This window comes from Gallinula chloropus (genome assembly GCF_964237585.1).
Source record: "Gallinula chloropus genome assembly, chromosome: 3".
Taxonomy (NCBI): Eukaryota; Metazoa; Chordata; class Aves; order Gruiformes; family Rallidae; genus Gallinula; species Gallinula chloropus.
The window spans coordinates 101,299,014-101,321,129 of record NC_140087.1 but is presented as its reverse complement, the minus strand read 5'-3'; the positions used below and the strand labels follow the sequence as shown (position 1 = coordinate 101,321,129).

Genomic DNA, 22,116 nt, shown 5'->3' with positions numbered 1-22,116 from the left:
ATACTTTGGTTCAAGTTCTACTTTGATCGTTCAAATAGTCCACCCTGAAGCAAACAGACTAGTTTTGAGGCTATTTCAAGAGAGAAGGTTTTCTACTTAAGGAAGACATTTACTTATTGAAAGGTCTTGTGCAAAAGGTGTGAGAAAGGATGGTATTTAGCTGATATAGCTGAGCATGGAGAAATTCAGAAGTATGAGATGTCCACATGCATCCCGCAGCATGGTCTATCTCCTGGTGAGGAGGCTTCTGTAGTAGGGGGCCATAATGGTACCTCAACTTCAGGGCAGTGGAAGCTGCTGAAATAGTGTTGCAACAGAGTGAAGTAGAAGACCGGCACATGTCATGGAAGTAGGTGGCTGTTGAACCTAGTGTAGCTTTTCCTTCTTCCCTTGAATTTTGGGGACTTTCAAGGTGGCTGCAGGTGATCTGTGAGGTCCTATGTCATGCCTGGGGAAGGCACCAGTGGTCTGGCAGCCTTCAGAAACACGATCAGGTACAGATCTACACCAGGACAAAAGTCTATATACATTGTGTGTGTGAAAGCGTGAGCTAGAAGGAATTTGAGGAAAATAAGCAAGTCAAGCATATTTACAAGATCTATGTATGGTGTTGCAATAAAGCCCCAAATGTGACCTTAAACTGTGTTTGCAACGAAGATGTTCCTTGATAAGCTGTTAGGGGGATCTGCTGAGATGTACCTCTGGGAATCTGGCTCAATTACCCCATGTCTAACATCTGCTGCTTAAACCTGATTCATTTTCCCTTTTATCTACAAGCTCACCTTTAGAGTTATATCAGAATAACTGATTCTTTTTTATAAGAGCTTACATTTCAAGGCTTTGCTTTCAGTAGAGTTCAGAGACGGTGAGGGGGGGAACTGTCCTTATCCCTGACAGTTCTACCCACTGCTTTTTGTCCAGGGCAGCTTTCTCACCAAAGACTGACTTTTCAGCTTACAATGGCAAGAAAAGCACAGCTCTGCAATGGCCCTGCCTCTGCATGTGCACATTCAAGAAAAAGCACGATGCAGCAAGTTCCTTAAGACTTTAATTTGTTGTGCTGGAGGACAAACAAGCCAAGGCATTCATCACCCTGGGGTTATTGGAGCAGGTATTGGAGAAGTCCTGCAGGGAGGGATGGGAGGTATGGTGCTGCTGCAGGGGCAGTGCATGTCTGGCTCTTAGTGGTCTCATCCCCAGCTATTAACCTTGGCCAAACAGCAGTAGCAGTCTTTGTGAAAAACACCGTTATCTCTAGTCCCTAAGGTATCTTTATTCCTGAACTTCAAAAAGTCAGTGCAAGCTGTGGTGGGGCTTGGGGTCCTCTTAGCAGTTAAGACACCCAGCACTTCCAGACAGTGGAAAGCTGGCCTCCTGTCTATAGAAAATAACTAGGATTTTTTTTTTTTTTTTTTTTCAAAATTTCAGATTTCAAAGGCTGCGTGTTGACCTCCAAGGGGAGGTTTAGAGAGGCCATCTCAGAGCATGACTTTTAATTGGTTTGTTTTCTCAGAAATAGCAAAGGAAAAGCTATTAAACTTTAAGGTGCAGTTTTACAGATGCTGATAGCATTGTACAGGCTATTAATTATGGATTTATAAGTCAGATTAAAATAAGATCTTCGGTGCTTCAAGTACAGGTTGCTGCTGCTAGGAGCACCCAAGCTGGTTGTCTACACTGAAATAGGCGGCTTCAAGGTGTAAATCTGTGAAGAGGGGTTAACCTATAAGAAAGAACCAGTGATGGAGGGAGGCTTCTGCAGCATTTCTGTCAGGCTGCCAGCAGCATCTCAGCATGGTGGCCATGGTGAATCGCAGTCTTGGGATATTTTCTATCCCAGTTCTCTTGAGTTTCCTACTCAAGCTTGTGGGGTTTTGCATTGTCTGCTGGAACTGGGTGTGTGAGGAGGAAAATCCTGACTTTGGTCCTGAGTGATTGATGAAAAGGTAGATCTCATAGCCACGTATGCAAAGTCAGGAACAGCAGTGCCATTGCTAACATATACTGTCTTTCTAACGTGAGCACAATTTATGATGTTCTTGCGTTCTTTTAGTCTGCTTCTTAATATTGTGGTCTATGGGAGAGGGTGAAAGTAGCTTAACAGCCAGGCAGTAAGCAGCTAATCCCATAAAATTCGTCTCCGTGTGCAGCTCCTAATGAGCAGTTTTGCATTGCATGATAGCTCATTTGGGTGCTGCATGGCAGCGCAAAGTTTGATCGGATGTGCACTCCAACAGTCATCGGCTCTTCTTCATACAGTGTCAAAGTATGTATGTACATTAACATCCCTTTCTTTGTTGCAACAGGTTCTGCCTGGCATACTGCAGAAGCATTGCTGTATTTTACCTGACAGGAACACAGGTAAACCTTTTTCTTCATGAGTTGCTGTTGTAATATGATTTGGAGAAATGCTAACACAAATTGGATAATAGAGAGATGTCTTGTTTACTATTTATTTACAGTCATTGAGGTTCTCTTCTAGGGAGTGACAACTTGGATGTTTTGTTGAAATTACTTGCTTTCATGTGAAGACTGTGTATTCTGTTAACTTTCCGGAGCTACCGCTGTTGTAGAGACTGCTGACAGGTCTTGCTTGTAAAGGTGTTTGTATGAACTTCTGAAGTGCCTTTGTTGTTAATTATAAAGTTACAATTTTGGCAAGAAAAGGGGTTTAATACTGGAGTCTGCAGTCAAGTCCTGTTGATTCACAAAGATGCTAAGCAGGAAGTCTTACGTGTAGCTCTGACTGCAGATAAAGTCTTGCTTTGTGCTTACTTTTCAGAGACTAGGGGAATCAACTACAGGAGTAGGCAGAAGGAGTATTGCTAATGATGCCTCGCTATTGTGCAGGAGATTTAAAGTAATATGCTTGTGACCAGAACAAATCAAATGATGAGAACGATAACATGGAGGAGAAGAAAGTGATGGTTTAATTTTACATTCCTTTATTACAGGAAAACCAATCTGTTTTATAATTTTATAAGCTGGATGAACGTGGCTGCATATGCAGTCATGAGTTTAATTGAACAGACTCATTTCAGAGAAGTAGAAGGAAAAATGTAGCTTATTTTTAATACCTTCTTAATAGAACATATGTGATCACTTAAGGTTTCATTCCTCCTTCCCCCAGTAGATACCACTAAAATAAACCGGTTTGTTCCTTGGCTTGCTGTTACTTGTATTTCAGGCACAGTTTGCACTAAGGGTAATTGCATAGAGAACTTGACAACTGTGTTGAACTGTAGTATGACTTGTGGTTACCTGCAACTGCTCAAATGAAATTTACTGTCTCATTTACATTTTCACCTGCGAGCATGGGACAAGTATATTATAGTAAGACAGTTAATAATACACCTTTTCCAGCAAGAATTTGAAAGTTTATAATTAGTGAGGATTACAGACAGACTTTGGCCTTCATGTTTATTTCAAGCTTTCCTGAATACTGGATTAAGGAATCGGGGTGTAATGACCTCATCCCAGTTTGTGTGCTCCTGTACTAATAGCCTGTACTGGCTATCCTTATTTTTTGGTTCCTTTTTATTTGTAATATAAGATTTGATCCGTATTCCTGTGATCACCAAACTCTTTTTGACTTGTATAGATATCAGAGCCAGTGTTAAATGACTGACCATTTAAAGAGGATGAAATATGCCTTTATAATCAATATCAAGAAAGCCATTTATCTAAAATCCCAGATACCTTCAAAAATGCCTTCATTTGGTCATAAGGGAAAGGAAGAGCTTGCAAATCTGAAATATGGTTTTGAAAATTTTGAACTAAGCTTTTTGAAGAGGAAGTGAGGTTTTGGTACATAACAACTGCTGTGCAATCCAAGCACACTTAGGTCTGAAAATAACCAGAACTTCTATTGATTCTGTGTGACTGCTGCAGTAAGTACTTTTATGCCTACATAGGATATAGTTGGGAGTTACCAACAGGTGCAAAGTAAACGATGTCTGTGTTCCAGTTCCCCCATTTCCTCCATTTATGGTGTGTAAATACTTGGCAGAGAGAAGGAGAAGAGTTCAGACAGGAGGTGGGGGATTTTTCATCTCCTTTCTTGAGGAAAAGAACAACTGAATTTTTTAGTTTAATTGAGTCAAGTAGAGATAGGTGAACCATTTTCTTCTTCGATTATATCTGAAACAACTAGTCCAAACTAAGAAGACGTTCATTACATTTGTGTAAATGTGGAACATGCTATTTGCATTCATAGAACCATAAATCACAGAATATCCCGAGTTGGAAGGCACCCATAACGATCATTGAGTCCACCTCCTGGCTCCACACAGAGCCAGCCAGATTAGAGCATGGAACTGAGTGCATCAGCCAGATACTTCTTGAACTCAGTCAAGCTCAGTGCTAGGACCACTTCCCTGGGGAACCTCTTCTAGTGCCTGACCACCTTCTCAGTAAAAAACCTCTTCCTAATATCCAACCTAAACCTCCCCTGTCACAGCTTCATGCTGATTCCTCAGGTTCTATTGCTGGTTGCCAAAGAGAGGAGATTGGCACCTGTCCCTTTGTTCCCCCTTGTCAGGAAGCCACAGACCACGATGAGGTCTCCCCTCAGCCTCCTCTTCTCCAAGCTGTACAAACCAAGGGACTTCAGCCTCTCCTCATATGACTTCCCCTCCAGAACCTTCATCACCCTCATTGCCCTCCTCTGGAAACTCTCTTATATTTTTATGTCCCTCTTGTACTGTGGCGCCCAAAACTGCACACAGTACTCGAGTTGATGCTGCACCAGCACAGTGTAAAGCGGGACAATCCCCTCCCTGGACTGGCTGGCAATTCCGTGCTTGGTGCACCCTATGATATGGTTGGCCCTCCTATCTGCCTGGGCACACTGCTGGCTTATGTTTAACTTTGCTGTCAGCCAAGGCCCCCAAATCTCTCTCAGCATGGCTGGCCTCCAGTCTCTGATATCCCAGTCTGTATGCACAGCCAGGGTTGCCCCTTCTCAGGTACAGAATCTGCCACTTGCCCTTGTTAAACTTCATTGTGGTTGGTGACCGCCCAGCTCTCTAATCTGTCCATGTCCCTCTGTAAGGCTTTTCCACCTTCAATGGAGTCAATAGCTCCTCCCAATTTGGTGTCACCTGCCAAATTACTTAAGACACCCTCTAGTCCTGAGTCCAGGTCATTTATGAAAATGTTAAAAAAAACTGGACCTAAAATGGAACCCTGGGGAGCCAGTGACTGGCTGCCCATCTGATGTTACCCCATTCACTATCACCCTCTGGGCCTGACCCTTCAGCCAGTTGCCCACCCAATGCATTATGGCTTTGTCTAGTTCTATGCTGGGCATTTTGTCCAGAAAGATCCTGTGAGACACCGTATGGAAAGCTTTACTGCAATCAAAAATAAACCAACCCATCAACCATCAGCTGGTTTCCTGTGGTCAGCCAGCTGGGTGACCTTGTAAAAGGAAATCGGTTTGGATAGACAGTGTCATCTTTCTTGCCCTTCTTGAAAATTGGGACAACGTTTGCCAGCTTTCTGTCAGCTGGGACCTCTGCAGATTCCCAAGACCATTAAAAAATAATTGAGAGAGGTCTCATGCTGACATTAGCCAGCCCCCTGAGCGCCCTGGGATGAATCTCATCAGGACCCATGGACTTATATGGATCCAGGTGGAGCAGCAAATCACCCACAAGTTCAGGGTTCACTAGGAGTTTATAATTTCCACAGTCATGGTCCTCCAGCTTGAGGCATCTGGAGTCCCAGAGCCCATTGACTGTGTTGAAGACAGTGGCAAAGAAGGCATTGAATATCTCTGCTTTGTCTGTGTCCTGTTAGTAAGGTGACCGTTCTTATCAAGTAATGGACCAATGCTCTATCTCATCTGCCTCTTGTTGTTAATGTATTTGAAAAAAACTTTTTTATTGTCTGCCACAGTATTGGCCAGCTTTCTTTTTCCACTTAAGCTCTAGAAGAAGGTCCCTGTTCAGCTAAGCCGGCCTCTTTCCCTGCTTGCTTGATTTCTGACATTTTTGAATAGCCTGTTCCTGTGCTTTTGGTGGTACTTTAAAAATGGTGACCATTGATGGACCCCAATGCCTTCAAAATCAGTGTCCCAGTGGACCTGACAAGCTAGTTCCATGAGCAGCCCAGAATCTCCTTTCCCCATATCTACCGTTGAAGTTTTGGAGGCAGTTTTCCTCCTTTCAACAAAGATTTTGAATTCCACTCCTTTGTGGCCACTATGGCCAAGATGGCCACCTACCACCACTTCCCTCACAAGTCCTTCTCTGTTTGTGAGCAAGAGATCTAGGAGAGCACCTTTCCTCATTGGGTCCCTTAATTCCTGAACAAGGAAGGTATCTTCCAGTTGCTTTAGGAATCTCCTGGACCTGTTTGTATTAGCTATGTGGTGTTCCCAGTTAGCATCTGGCAAGTTGTAGTTCCCCCATAAGGACAAGAGCAGACAATCTAGAGGTGTTTCTTAGTTCCCTGAAAAATAACTCATCAATGTCATCGTTCTGGCCAGGCAGTCTATAGCAGACTCCCACTACAACATCCCATTTATTTCTTTGTCCCTTAATCCTTACCCAGAGACTCTCAATGGTGTTGTCACCAACTGACAGCTCTGTGCAGTCCAGTCCCTCCATTACATTCAATGCCACCCCCCCAGATGTCCTGCCCTGCCTGTCTCTTCTGAAGAGCCTAGAACCATCCTTAGCTGCATACTAGTCACAGGACTCTTCCCACCAGGTTTCCCTTAGCCGATGATGTCATACCTCTGGGACCATTCAAGTACATACTTAGTATATAACCTTGTCCAGTTCAATTCTCACTAGGTGACCCCAGAGAAAGGGCCTGATTGCAAGCGGTAGATCTATGTCTGTGTTCAGTTCCTGATGTTTGAAGGCATTTAGCAATCATAGACTCATAGAATTGCCTGGGTTGAAAGACACCCTTTAGATCATCGAGTCAAATTGTAACCTAACCCTGACTAGTCCACCTCTAGATCATGTCTTTAAGGACTTCATCTGTATGCCTTTTAAATACCTCCAGGGATGGTGATTCCACCACCTCATAATGTGCAGACTTAGGTGTTGTTCCTAAGAAAATGGAAAGAAAGATAGAGATGTACAAGGGAGAAGCATGGGAGAAGGAAAAAGGGGAAGAAACATCAAATGAGACCTCCAAAACTATTAGGGAAGAACATAGATGCTGGGAGGAGTAGGCTGGGTGAAAGACAGAGACGCAGTAATAGTTTCCCCACTTGTTGATATCCATCTAACAGTTCAGGAGTGGTCAGGTTAGGTGTCTTGGGTTCCTCATTTAAGGGTGCTCGTGCAACCAGCCTACTGCATGCTGTTAGCAATATGCCTTCCCTAGGAAAGAAACGAGCCCTTGGAAATGATGGGGGCAGTGCTGCCAGGCCAGCCTGTCATCTGTTTGTCCTTCAGAACCAGACCAACCTTGATTCTTGGGCAATATATGTAATTAGCCTTAAAAGCAGTATGGCCCAGATTGAGCGTACTCAATAACATCGCGTGTCCCACTGTCCCTTCCTGTGCTGTGTAAGAGTTTGAAGTGGCAACACTTCCTCTGTCACTGCTGTTATCCTGTATTTGCAAACCGGAGGAGAGAGCTATGCATGGAAGGAAAGGTACCTGGGAGCAATGATCCCCTTCCCCTGGTGACAGTGTGTTAGTACTTCTTCCATGAACTTTTATTCTCAGTGCTTATAATTCAGCTATGAAAACATCTCCTGCAGAGCCTTTCATAAGGGAGGGAGGATAAAAAAGGCATTTGGCTGTTCTATAGCCGTGCAGCTTTGGAAGAAGACACGCATTTAACAAGATTAGCTGTTTCAAAGGTTAAAGAACAATTCATTTTTAAAACACGTAAAACATTTCCAAAACCTCAAAACACCAAATGCTCCTACTTGATTGCTTGCATTAAGCCTTTCAAAATAGACAATGAAGTTTCACTTCTTAAGTGGCAACTTATTTGTGGCCTTCCATTTATCATAAATATGCCTTTGCTACTAGACTGAAAGTTCTCAATAGCATAGTGCATCTTCATTATCATGTTACCTGTATTTGTCACATATCCTGTGCCTCAAGAAGCAAAAGATCCCAGACCAGGCACCTCTATTCTGCACGTTCTTCTTATAAGCCATAAGCATACAGTAAGTGCTATACTGATGTCCCTTTTCACTTTCTTTCCATCTCCCATAACTTAACCAGCTAAAGCAACTGGGATGCATTAGCAGTTATAAAGTTAATTGGAAGAAAAGCAGTTACATGCTCTGTACAGGTGTTACTAACAAGATCATAAGGGGAAACAGTGTGAAGGTACTAATGACCTGGTGGGTAGCAGTTTGCTCATTTTCTTGAATTATAACTCTCTCTCTCTCCAGCTCCAGCTGGGAAAAATAACCCACTCCTTTCGATGGGCATCCATCCACGGCACTCTGTGTACACATGCAGCCAGCTCCCGTTCCCTTCATAAATACTTCGCAGCAGTGATTCATCCCCTACCAACTGGAACTCTTCTGACAAGTCAGAAGTTTCCCCACGTTACTGCATGGTCACTTCTGTAAACCTCTGGCAGACATAAAGGCTGTCTTCCCCACCCTGCTCCTGAGCTTTCACACAGTGTGAGCAGGACACCCTCAAAAATGAAGATACCTGTTAAATGCAGCATGTTTTGGCATTCCTATAACCAGGAAAATAAAGAAAAGGGGGTAGGGATGGGGCTTTGAAATAGAGAAGTCAGTGTTTCCTGATGTGACTTGCTTTTTACTTAAATTTATGGGGTTTTTACTTTTATTTTTATTTCCACTCTTGCTTGAAATAGAGCTGCTCCAGCAGTACAGGCAGGTTGATTAGTTACAGATCCTTTCATACAAATGAAAAGAGAAAATGCCCCTGAAAGCTTATGCTTTTGTGTATGCTGTGTTTAAGCAGTCTAAGACCAGATAAGTGAATTATTTGGAGCTTGATTTTTTGTTTATCCCAGAGCATCCTGCATGGTGATGTAGCACAGTAAATGATCCTCAAGGTGAGCACAGATATACTCGATGCAGTAAAACGAAACTTATCGATGGGACTCATTAGCAGAAGGTGCTCTGTGCGATTCTTACCATTGCTGCAGCTGTTAACTGGACACTCTTGCACTGCAGAGATGCTGAGAGCTGTGTGCTTTGTCTGCTGCTGGTGTGCTCTCGATACACAACTATTAGTTTCCTGTCATGCAAGGAAATTGCACAAACAGCTTCTGTACTATCCTTTTCCGTCACAGCCGTGAGTTGAATATGTTGTGGACTGCAAATTTGGGTTCATTTTTTCCACTGAAGATCCCAGAGGAATGAACGAATCAATAGGCACTAACAGCTTCTTGGGCTGATTAGTTCTGTGGTGCTTCAAGCTTGCATTTCCTCTCTGGTAGTGAGGGAGAACACCAGCCCTGTAAAGAGCATCTACACCTATCTATCTGGCTGACTTGATTCTGATAAATAGCTCATTTAAACTTTAAACAACACTCTTAAAGAAAAAAAAAAAAGAGAGAGAAGAAAGATTTATGCTTTCTGAAGTTTCTTCATCGTTCGTTTTCAGGGAAGCTCTTGTGTAGTGATATTGAACTTGCAGAAGACGTTAAATCCTTCATTATAATCATTCTCTTTTGTCCACTGCATTGGCTAAAATTACATTGAAAAAAAGTGTGACCAGTGTTCTGCTCTCTGCAAAGAATGAAAAATATCTGCTTGAGAGAGTGGTAATTGCTTTAGATACAAAAGCAGGAGTTTAATAATAACCAATCTCTTCATTGGATAAAGTATAGCCCAAGACAGTAATGTTTCATTCTTTGCTTGTTTGCTTTTCTTCCTGTTCCTTGAAGAGCAAATATTGAACAGGAAAAAAAAAATCTAAGATGGTATTAAAAAAACAAATCCTGCATTAAACTTTACTAAATTGGATAAAGAAGTTAACATAGATTTTTTTTTCTCAGCTACATCTACAACTGTTGTTTTAGCAGCTTTTAAAATAAAATGAGTGTGGAGTGCTGCTCAAAACTGGTGTGTTTATAGCTAGCATATAGGTTACTAACTGCTTGTTCATATTATATGTATGTATATGTATGTTTGCAAGTGCAGTGGATGTTTGTAAGAAGAGCCCTGCAAGCAATTTGGCTCACAGCTTGCATGTATGAACTGCAGTTTGATTTCACTGAGTGTTCAGAAGCCAAAGTCCTGCTACAGAAATAACCTGCCATACTCACTACTGTGTCATCTTCCATCTGAACATTTTTAAGTACTTAATTGTGATGGATTTTTGTCTTGTGCCATTGAGATAAAAAAAATTCCTATGTTTTATAGAAGAGAAAGTCAGATTATCAGCTGGTGCAATGCAAGAATATTCACTAGGGTTATCTATCATCCTCTTTAGAAAGTTCTTTGCTTAAACTGAGGTTGTCCTTTTCCTTTCAAGATGTAGCTATAGATTTTTCGACAGTTCCTGCAGACTTCACCTGCTGTCTGCTTGCTGAGTTCAACATGAGCGTTCTCATTCAGATGTTCAGCTGCAGGCTGCCTGCTGGTACTTTCCAGCCCTGTTTCCATGGAAATGGGAATTAGAGGGGTGAAAATAAAGCAGGAGTAAGTATTTTTTTAATCTTCTAGTTAATCCGGAAGTTCTCATACCTTGGTATCAAGGTTGTTTTGCTTTTAGTTGGCTAGGCATATGATGCCAACTTTTGCCAGATAATAAATGTAATAAATGCTGTCATCAGCACTGTTAGGAGTGATACCCATTGCCTTAACTCTGTAGAGGTGTCCGGGATCACCAGTAAAGGATGAAGAAGGGAGAACTGAACTGGTCTGCGCAAGAATAAACTGATGAAAGACTGTGAGGCAATACCCAGTGGCAGAGGTGATAAGCTGTGACAGAATTTCTTGTCAGACATAGCTTGCATGGTGAAAAATGTTGACAGTAATTAATTGAATAGTGCCACATGAACCTGGGGGAGGAAAGTATCCAGTTTGGAGGAGATCTAATTTAAATGCTCCGGACTGAAAGTGAAACAGAGGATATCATCTAATGCATTTGGAACATAATTTAGGGCTCTCGTGTTTCCCTAGAGATTCCTGCTCTCCTTTTTCCTCTGTGTTATTGACACTGCCGTAGCAGCAAAGTCAGGCTGTGCAGCAGCTTCCGTATAGATGGGTGTATGGTGAGATAAACTTGCTGCTTACTGCAAGCAGTATATTTTTACATACACTCTTCTGCCCCTTTCCCAGTGACTGAACCCCAGCCATGGCTTTGTGTTAGCCTGTCCTTGGGAAGAGGAGGTCTGGGGTCTCTAGGTCAGGCCACTATTCCTCCTACCCTGGGCAGAAGTGAGAAGTCGGATTATCGCAGTGTTGGGAATGGGAAGGGAGCAGGCCTACGCCATGCCTCAAGGGGGATCAGCTGTACCCACTTCTTGTCTGACAGGTGCTTGTATGGCCTTTCCAGGCCTTTTATGTAGCTTCCCCAACTGCACCACCAAAAGGTTTTCCTGATGCGTAACCTGAGCCTTCCCTTCTGCAGCTTGAGCTCACCAGTGTGTATGGATGATGGGTGCCCCCTCTTTCTCAGCTACATGTAGATACCCTTTGTGTACTTAAGGACTGTTTATCCTGTCTTCCCTTGCTCTAGATTTTTTAATCTAGGTTAACAAATTCCACTTCCTCCCTCTTTCGTGTATATCACACTAGAGCACATCTAAACCTGACATGTTTTGAAAGTAACTCATCGAAATAGGAACCTTTTTTCAACCCCAGATTTGTTTAGAAGAGAATACAGGGTGTAGCAGTTCCCTAACATGACATGTGACAGTTCCTTAAACATGGCATCATCTTTGATTAGCTAATGTCTGATGTGCCATTTTTACACTACAGAGTCTCTCATATGCCATAGTCTTTGACCTTTCTTCTTCTAGAAGACTTTGTTGATTTGGGTGAATGTGTTAACGCTGACTAAAGACTTGAAAAAGAATGGCTTGCTTTGTTTGCTTGGTTTTCTTTAGTACCAATTCAGTTCTGGAAATGTGTTCTGATAGTAGGGATTAATGTAATTTAAATAGGTAAGACCCAAGAGGTTTCAGTAAAGATGTAAAAATGTTTTGGTTTATTATTCCTGAGTGGGTTGGTTTTCACTTCTAGATTTCCTGATTCCCTTCCGCTCACCACACAGACAAGGTGAATATCAGCCAAAGTTTGGTTTTCATCGGTGTTATTCACTAGCTTTTCACATATCTACAGAAGATCAGCAGCACAGGGAGTATAGCCATAAGTGACCAGGGGACTGGTTCTACTTCTCCTAGCAATCAGAATCTACGTAAGTTGTGATTGGCACTGAAAAGCAGTTTGCAGTGATGTGAAGAGGAAACCTGCAGGCTGTGGACGAAAGTCTATAATCTCAAAATAGTTTACATCTTTTGGGTGATTTTAGACAGTACTGCTTGATGTCTAGCTGGAATAAGGAACTATACACTTTCAGCCTCACACCATCCAGAAGACTGCCTTGTCTCCCTGGGTTTGTGTCTACCTAGGGCTGTCCAGCTTAATCCACTAAACTGTTTCTCTATGTGCAAAATTATAGGCAGCTTGGGGTAGACTCAGGCTGCAAAGGGATTAGGTCTATTATCTCAAGATGAATAGGTCCTCAGATTTCAATATCAAGACTTCCAGGTATAGAACTAATTAACATGTGTAAATCCACTTAAAATAATTGGACAGGCCAGAGGACTCTGGATATGTGTGAACATAAGGGTTTTTTTTAAGAGTGCAGCTGGTGCAGATCTCTGCACCATCCTGCTTAAGGAGTAAAAACCACGGTCACAGTGTGGTGCGTTGGTGCTCCAGGCTTCACATAGTGTCCTAGCTGGCTGCTAGCACAGTACAAAGTCCTTTTTGGAGTTTAAGGTCCTCCACTACAACTGTGGCTGTTTTTCCCCTCTCATTACTGGTACAAGAAGTCACAAGTGTGCTTCACCCCGAGCTATGTAGTCTTAAAAATGAAAAACTGAGCAAGAGATTTCACTGATGTTTAGATGCCGCATTAAATGTTCCAAGATCAATAAAACACACTCCCCTGAAAGGCGAGTGCTGACGAGCCCCTGTGCTCTTGGGAGTGGATATAAACCGTTGGCTGTAAAATAGCCTTTGACAACAGTCTCATCCTGATAGGTGAGGGGAGTAGAGGCTGAAGAAGGGGCTCCAACTCAGTGAAGCTTAATTCTAGAGGCAGAAATGTGAGTGAGTTTGCAGTCTTTGCCTAACATCATAAGAGCCTGAGTGGCTGGAGGTGTGGAGGAAAGAAATTCTCTCCAGAAAACAGCATCTCTTGCAAGAAAGCTTACGTGACCTTTGTTTCTGAACTGTTTCCTAAAGCATTCCCAACATGCAGAGCTCAGCTATTGAAGGAAGAGAGAAGTAAACGTCAGTAGCAGCAGAAGCTGCCGGCAGCTTCGATAACTGGTCACGTTACTAACATGACTAAGTATTGCTAGGTGAAAGCATTATGTAGAATGATGGATTTCTATATACCAGGGTTTGGGATTTTTATTTTTTAGTGCTTTCATCTATTTGTGAACCGGTTGCCCGGGCGGTATATAAATCACATGTACTGAGGGGGTGTGTATGTGTGTGTGAGTACTATACACAGGCACTCTTTTGAGGAAGAATATAGTTGCTGAAGTCCAGTGCCAAAATGTACGGCTTGCCCAACACAGTGCAGTGTGTGGGTAGAGTTACAGAGCATGTAATTGAACAGAGAAATCGAAAGATAGACATTTCTACTCACAGAGCGAGTAAACTAATGTATTAGTACTGTTTTCTAGAACAACTACCAGGCAATGGTGAGGATTGCAAGGAATTCATATAGGTGTCAGAGGAATATAGCTGTAAAGCTGGAGGGATCGCAGGTTCATTGGTTTCACATGGGTGCAGCAGACCACACGGATACTTTCATTGCTACTAGAGGAATTAGATTGTGGGCTCGAAGAAACTATTCCCTCAACTTTTAAAGGTCTCAGGGCTGCCTGCACAGAAGTCTCTGCATTCCTCATTTGAGTAGTGTCCTGCCTCTCACCAGCTACTTTGAGGCAGCTTGGAAGGACAGATCTCTTGGCATTAACTGCACATAATTTGCTTGTATAAAGTACAGAAGAAATAGATATGGTTTAATTGCTACCAATATTTTAGCATTCCTTTTTGCCCTAAATTAAAGTTCAACTGTTTAAGTAGGTTGTTATCCTAGAAATACATCCTTTCATGATCTGGGAAGACCCTTAGACTTGAGAGGACTAAGCAATGGAAATAGCATCAGAAGTGACCATCAGTCTTTTCTTCTAGATTCACTTCAGCTCTATTCTAGTCCCCAATTTTGTGGAAGCTCCCACATGGTTTGGAATGGAAAAAAATATAATTCAGGGGATATGGGAATAATAGATTTTGTCATAAAAGTTTTCCTGCAGAAAGAATGTAAGTTCAAAAAAATGACTAGAATGCACATTGCTAACTTCTAAAAAGTGATCTACTGTGAGAAACTCATTGACTTTCTTTTATGCTTCTCCCCCCACCTTTTTACTAGAATAGTGATGAGAGAGTGTGAGGAGTTAGGTTCTGTAGCAAAATTCACACGTTAGGTAATTTTATTTCCAAAAGATGCCCAATCTTTGTCTGCTCTAAGGCATGCTGCTTAATTTGGAGTAGTCTGCCACGTTTTGGACTTGTATTTAACTCCCTAGGACTGAATAACAGATTATAAAAGATGCAGTATACAAGCCTCTCCACAATTAAAACCATAAGAGCTCTCTTCCCTTCCAGCTGTGCATTTTCCAGAAAAGGACATCCCACTTCACTGACATTCTGATGGAGACCTTTTTGCTTTCTGCTGACTTCTTTGATGTATAATTTTCCCTGTCCTTCCTATTTCTTCTTGTATTAGGGTGGGAGTGGAATGCTAAAACATGCATTTTATTATCAAAACATCTGAGCTGTTCATGCTTTCCATTTAAACTACGGTGATATTCTCTATGCTTAAAATGTTTTTTTCCGTACTAGAACAATTTTATTTGTAGTAATGTTCTATGACATGGTTCTCCTGCCTGTTGGGAAACTATAACATATTAGGCACTATAAATATCAGCTGCTAATGTCTGCAGTTGTGCACAGCAGACAGTAATTTAACCACTTGTCTCCTTTCTGTCACGAGAGGAAATATCAAACACTTTCTCACCAGTAATGCATATGATCCCCAGAGCTGTTAGTGGTGCTTATTGTAGAAGTATATTACCAGAGGCAGCGCTACACCCTCTGCAATTGAGATTAAACCATAGCAAATGCTTCCATGCATGTGGTTTAGTTGTCTCAATGTGACTCTGCATTGGATTAGACACCACCTGTATCTCCAGAGAATCTCTCCCAAACTGCCAGCCGAGTGACACTGTTACACAGGGAAAAGCAGAGGAAGATCCCAGGATCAGCAAACCCTTTCCTATTAGCTTAACTTCTTGGGGCAAGGATCATTAGGGCACAGAAGAGGCAGAAAAGGTGAAGTTTCTCCATAAACAAAGGTGATAATTCAGTATACCTCTGTGAAAGTGATTCTACATGTTGCCACTTGTAGATTATATTAATTTTATTAATTGGCTTGTAGGCTTGGGTAGCTAAATGCTTAAGTGAGTACATGTGAATTTGTAGCTGACCCAGGGTGCTGTCCCAGGGTCTCCCAAGTCTAGACGCAGCTTAAAATCAGAGAGGAAGTGCGGGGTTTGAATACAGCACCATAGAAACTACGAGAAGCATAGCTCACAACTGTGCTCATCTGACAGCAAACCCCGGAGATGAATCATCTGAGGTTCTTCAGTGGTGTATATATAGGAAACCTAAACTTACCAAAGAATGACTGTGGCATGACAAAAAGCCATGGGGGCATCTGCAGTCTTCCTTAGCTTATATAATGGTTTCATGAATGTCCTTTATAAACTGAGGACTGATCCTCTCTACTGTACCATTAAAACTTCTTGTGAGCCAAGAGCCTCCATACTGAACATGGGCAGAACAATGCTGGAGGCTTCAGCTGACAGAAGTTTAATTCATGAACCACCTTCACAAATATATTTGGAAATTGTGAGTCACAGAAATCAGCCCACAAGGCATAAGAAATTACATCATGGTTAAGCTGTAGGTGATTATAAATGTAAGGGATAAGATATCACATAAGCTTCAGGCAAAGGGAAGTATATTTTGAGGATGCTTCAATACTTTATGCTCCCCTGGTTGTTTGGAGGGCAGTTGGAGGAAGTGATATGAAACTGAAAGGCCTGAAGAGGAAGGACCAGTGTGGTGTGGATGGTTACTGACACGTGTGAAAGGAAGTGTCCTTCCTCTTGATGCCATAAAGACACAGAAATCACGTATAGCCAAGAGCACGTCTGCATTAGGACTGGTGATCCATGTTCACATGCCTGAGTATAAATCTTGCTGATCCATTCTTTTTGCATCAAATATATATTATAACGATGCTTTAGAAAAGGTCATTAGAATTTGTTGCCCAGTACTGAAATTTTCTAACTCTCTCTTGTTTCTATGGAAACTGTAATAGTAAGAAGACACAGTAAATAAGTGCACTGTATTTTAAGCCTCTTTAGCAGGACATTCGTTTTGTTAGTATCTGTCCAAATTAGTCTGGTGATGGGTATTGTGCATTTGACCATCTGAACGGTAAAGTATCTATTTAATTTTCAGTGAAGACTTATCTTCTAGCTTCGAGGGCTTTTACTTCAGTCCTTAATTATTTTCCTAACCCAGTGCTGGGGTAGCATGTGCCAGTGGTTAGAACATTACTGCTAGTGATATTTGCTTGGCTCAGAGGAGAGTAGTGAGTGCCTAATAATGTTTATAAAGTGCTTCGGAAATAGGAAAATCTTGAAATGCAGAAGTACCCTTGTTGCTACCTAACGCAGGAAATAAAAACTTCTTTTGCCTGTGATTCTTTTGAACGTGCTCATGTGGCACGATCTTCCAGGGACATCGCTGGAAAGGCGTAGCCTGCAGTCTAAGAATAAAGAACCTGCCTTTCGTGGAACAAATTGCGTCTCGCAAAGAGGTGTGTCATCTTCTGGAGCAGTGCACAATTGTGGCCCTGGAAGTATTTTGTTCAGGGGCGAGAGCTCTGCATGTTCTGGACTGCCAAACTCTGCAAAAAAGGAGGGGGCTGACCTCCACTTGTGGCTGTTCTGCCTGGCAGGACTGGCAGGTTGCAGGCAGGGGCATGCAGTGCATCCCTGGCAGCGCTGAGCACCATGCGTCTTGCAGGCATGAGAGCTGAACCAACGTGCTTGAGTCAAGGATGCAAACTTTGCACTCACTGGTGATACAGTGAAATTCTTGCATGGTTCCTGATCTCACCTTCTGCTATAAAATTGAACATTCCTTCTGTGGAACAAGTCTCAAGATGACCTACTGCTTTTGAAAGGGGTAGTCAGGTTTTCAAAGATTAAAACTATGGGTAAATGGTGCTGTGTTTCTGAAATGGTTTATGGGGAGTGAAAAAGTCAAAGCTCAAAAAATCCAAATTAGGATTGGGAACACTTGTTTGATTTTGATGTTTTGAGTAGATATCTAGCACTCAGGTTACTGGGAATTTACTCTGAACTCTTCTTCTGGGCTGTTGGATGGCAATGAGGCAGTCACCTTTACTTCAGTTTGTAACATTAGATACATTTCAGCAATTTACAATATATACAATATATACAATAAGCAGGATACTTTTTCTTTGCTATAGACAGATTATGATGCTTATTTAGTGGTAGGAGACACCAAACCCCCATTTGTATGGTTTTCTGATTCTTTAGCAGTATTTTGAATATCATTGTAGCTACAGGAAAGAGCTAATCTATCTGATTGGGAAACTTTCTGGATACAGTGGAAACAAATAGTGTTCCTCAGAGCCACAAAATGCTTTTGATGTCCAATAAGACGTAGGCTGTTGGGTCCCGCTTGAGATCTGTGCAAACACAAGTATCCAAGTGAGAGGGCTCCTTCAGGCAAGCCATCAGATTTGACAGGGACTCAGATACCTTCTAGCACTTCAGAGACACTGGCTTATTTTTTCATGGAGGGCAGATTGTAGACCTTCAGTATGATTTTCTATTTCTTGTGTTAACTTGAAAGCTTTGGGCCGCCAGGTCTAGTGGAGGGTGTCTGCCCATGGCAGAGGGTTGGGTCTGGATGATCTTTGAGGTCCCTTCTAACTCAAACCAGTCTGTAATTCTATTATATTTTGGTTGGACTTCATGTATTTGGAATTAAAATTCAAGAAAGGGCAAATTCTGAGATAGATTTGATTCCCTGTCCTTTTAAGTGCCATGTGATTTGCCTCCATAGTGAAAGGCAGATTTTGGCTTAAGGTGGACATCTTCAAAATCTCAAATGTGTAGCCATGAAGATACTGTTCTGTTGGAAACCAATACAAGTAATAGTTGGGCTACGTTCATTGTTTTCTGCTAGAGCTGCTCTCTGACTTGTTTACTCAAGTAATTTATGTGTGGGAAAACTGTAGTCATCTTTCTTCTTTGGAAACTACCATTTAAGTCCTTGTGGAGGACATCCTGTGCCATTTCATTATTTTTATTTTGTTCAGTTGTAACTCAACAGCATCACACATCACAGATACATTCTCCGATGTTTTTGTGTTTTCCTTTTCCTTAGGGCCTTTCATAACTCAGCATAGTCAATAACTCCAGTCTTCTCCCTTGTTGGTAGTTCTTTTCATACTTTTTCTTCTTTTCTTTTTTTCTTTGGCAGCTTTATAACTTTATTAGATATTTTGCTGATTTCCATGCCTAATGTTTTGCAGTTCCCTATAGGATGCACTTAGTATTGTGTCTCTAGTTTTGCAGCCTTTCTTTTTGATCTTCTGATTTTGTTCTTTATAACTTTTTCCTTTCCTTTCCTTTCCTTTCCTTTCCTTTCCTTTCCTTTCCTTTCCTTTCCTTTCCTTTCCTTTCCTTTCCTTTCCTTTCCTTTCCTTTCCTTTCCTTTCCTTTCCTTTCCTTTCCTTTCCTTTCCTTCCCTTCCCTTCCCTTCCCTTCCCTTCCCTTCCCTTCCCTTCCCTTCCCTTCCCTTCCCTTCCCTTCCCTTCCCTTCCCTTCCCTTCCCTTCCCTTCCCTTCCCTTCCCTTCCCTTCCCTTCCCTTCCCTTCCCTTCCCTTCCCTTCCCTTCCCTTCCCTTCCCTTCCCTTCCCTTCCCTTCTTTAGGCTAGTAGATTCTTAGGTATTTTACATTGTGTAATGTTCAGCTGATTTCTCTAAAGAAGCCTTTTAGCACAGAGTCATGCAAGTTATTGACAAATTCCTCTCAACAGTAAACTGCAGAGCATTCTTAACTGTCACTGACATCTTTGCTTGGCGTTTTAGGAGACATATGGTTTCCTACAAAAATGTTGTTTTTTACCTTGAGTTTTGTTGTGTCCCTGTAGGATCTGTTCACTAAGGTATAAATACTGTACCATAAATATTTCCGTTCCCATTCAAGGAATGATGTTAGCCCAGCCTTAACCTTGAGCATTCTAGCAGGACCTGTTTAGCTTGCAGTGCAAATCTTTGGCGTTTCATTCCTCTCTGCTTCCTTTGCACATTACTTCTTGAATTTAGTCTCTCAACTTATATGAGTAGGATGGGGTGGCAGTGCCAAGACACAAGTCATTTTGCAACAGAAACAAAGATGTGGGGTTTTTGTTGTTGTCATTGTCGTGTTGTGTTGTTGTGTTTCTTTGTGGTGTTTTGGGGTTAGGTTTTTTTTGTTTGCTTTTTTGGAATTTACATTAATCTTTTAACTTCACTGCCTTTTTTTATTTGCACCCTGGACAGTCAGGGTGGAAGTGGGGCAGTCATACCACAGTGCTGTTGCTCTTTAGACTGAGTTTCCAGACTCCCACAAGCAGCACATCGTCTCTAACACAATTGATTCCTGCTGCCAGGGATTTGTTTTTCAGATATATTCTTCTTTTCCAAGTATCCTGGATTGGCATTGCTGATGTTCTTAGGTGATGATAAGGTTTGTCCATAATTCAGGCTCCCTGGAATGTCTGAGTAGTATATCACTGTGTGTCTTCACAAGCGGTTCCGTGCAGTAACGTTTGATATCTTCCTTGTGGATGATAACTGTTAGCTTACAACACAGTCTGCCTATGTGCACAATTTCATATGCAGTTGGTGACTAATTCTCTATATATAGTTCAGTGAAATAATTTTACTATAATTTCTACGTTTTGGAGAATGTGATGAATGCAAGAATTCTGCCTAAAAGCATATTGTTTAATCCGGTACATAACTGTATTTTTCATCGTCCTTGTATCTATCTGATTTCATGGCCATGGGTTTCTCATGTACTTTTTCCATTTTAAGTCATACAAATAATCACAGGAGATGTCTAGGTCTGGAGAAGGATTTGAACAGATCATATGGTCTCTTCCCCTTGTCCAACACACGCTCTGTTCATGAGTGCCATGAGGTCATTCCTGAGGGTTATGCAGCCTATGACCAGTTCCACACTTTTCTGAAGCAATGTAAGTCTATGTTTGATAAGTCTTACCCATAGATAACCACTTCATATTTCAAACAACATACCCAGTTGCAACTTTAACTATTATTGTTCAGTCCAGCACAGACACGGAGAGCAGAGATTGCTATCTCTTTTTATCTATCTGAAAATTACTTCCCTTGATTTGAGATTTTTCTTTTCCAGGAAAAAATGTTGAAATAGCTTCTTGGCCTTTAACCACTTTTTCTAAACCTCGTGGGGAAAGGAAAACCTTACCTTGTACTCTTTCTTTCAAAGTCCCTTCCTCAAGTGTGAGGAGAGTGCAGTGAAGTGTATCCTCTTCCACAAGTAGGGAAATGTGATCCGAGTTCATAGATCACAGGAGTGTTTGTGCTGCAATCATTAAGTCCAAGTTACAACTTTTTAAAAAATTAATTTTATTAAACATTTGCCTCTGATTCTGATATTAATTGAAATGCAAATGACACAGGACAACATAGCAGCACCATAGAATTATTCCCCCTGAAGTTATGTGAATTGGAGGCGTAACAAGGAAGTCCTAGTTTAAAAGCTTGGTTTTAATAAGTCAGTTATGGATTGTCTCCCAGTTAAATAGAAGTTAGGGTATGATAACTTCTTAATTATCAAATGCACTTTTTCCTCATACTTTCCTTTCTCCAGCCCTCCATCTGTGGCAAAACTAGCACTTTTAAAAAGTATTCTTGTTCCTGCACATGTCCTTATCCCTACTATCTAGTCTGTTCCATTGAATTAATTTAGCAGCAGTCTTTGAAGAAGGATGAGAAAAAATAGTTAGCCTTTTCTCAGTTATTTCAGCTTCGCAATTTTTAACGTGAAAACTTCATTTATGTTATAGCTGTTGACTGTTGGATTCACAAATAATACTGAAAGTTCAGCAGTCAATGAGTAAGTGCTCGTAAAAATCGATTGACTGACTACAGTGACCCTTGACTGTTTCTGCATTTCATATTGGCATATTTTTATAAAACAAGTACCATCCCAGTGATAATCCGTGTTTTCATTGCTTAAGTGTTTTTAATTGAATATGTTCACATTCAAATTACCCACTGAGAAGTAAATCTGTAGGAGTTTAATGACTCTGTTTTCTTATGTTACAGAAAATATACAAATCCAGTTAGGCATATTGCTGCAATAATGAAATTGAACATTAAGTATTTTATGCAAATTAATTAAAGGGCATATATTCATGTAGTAAAGGCTGCATAATTGCCTTCCATCTAGGGGTTTTTTCCCAACAGATTTCTTAATATTAAAACCTAATCAACTTTTGGGGCCTGTGTGTGGTAGTTAGTTTTTTGAAATGAAGAACCTGAAGAACCTATAGCCAAATTATAACTTCTTAAGATCTTTGGCAGCATTTACTTCAGTGATTTTTGTTGGAGGGTTTTTTTTTGTTTCATTTGGGGTTTTGGGGGGGGGAGGGTTTGTCTTTGATTTTTGTTTGTTTGTTTGTTTGTTTTAATTCCCTTCTGAATTTTAGGGCTGACTATTGGATTACAATCTGAAAATTGCTTTATTTTCTA

General features: G+C 41.4%; 1 protein-coding gene across 1 annotated transcript in view; it reads left to right on the top strand.

Annotated features, from left to right (window-relative positions):
• Positions 1-2,312: 2,312 nt before the first annotated feature.
• The window catches only part of DLGAP2 (DLG associated protein 2), a gene marked incomplete at its 3' end in the record, with an annotated part of 378,466 nt that continues 358,662 nt past the window's right edge, over positions 2,313-22,116 (top strand). The window contains exon 1 of the mRNA XM_084262520.1: positions 2,313-2,361. The remainder of the gene's footprint in view (positions 2,362-22,116) is intronic.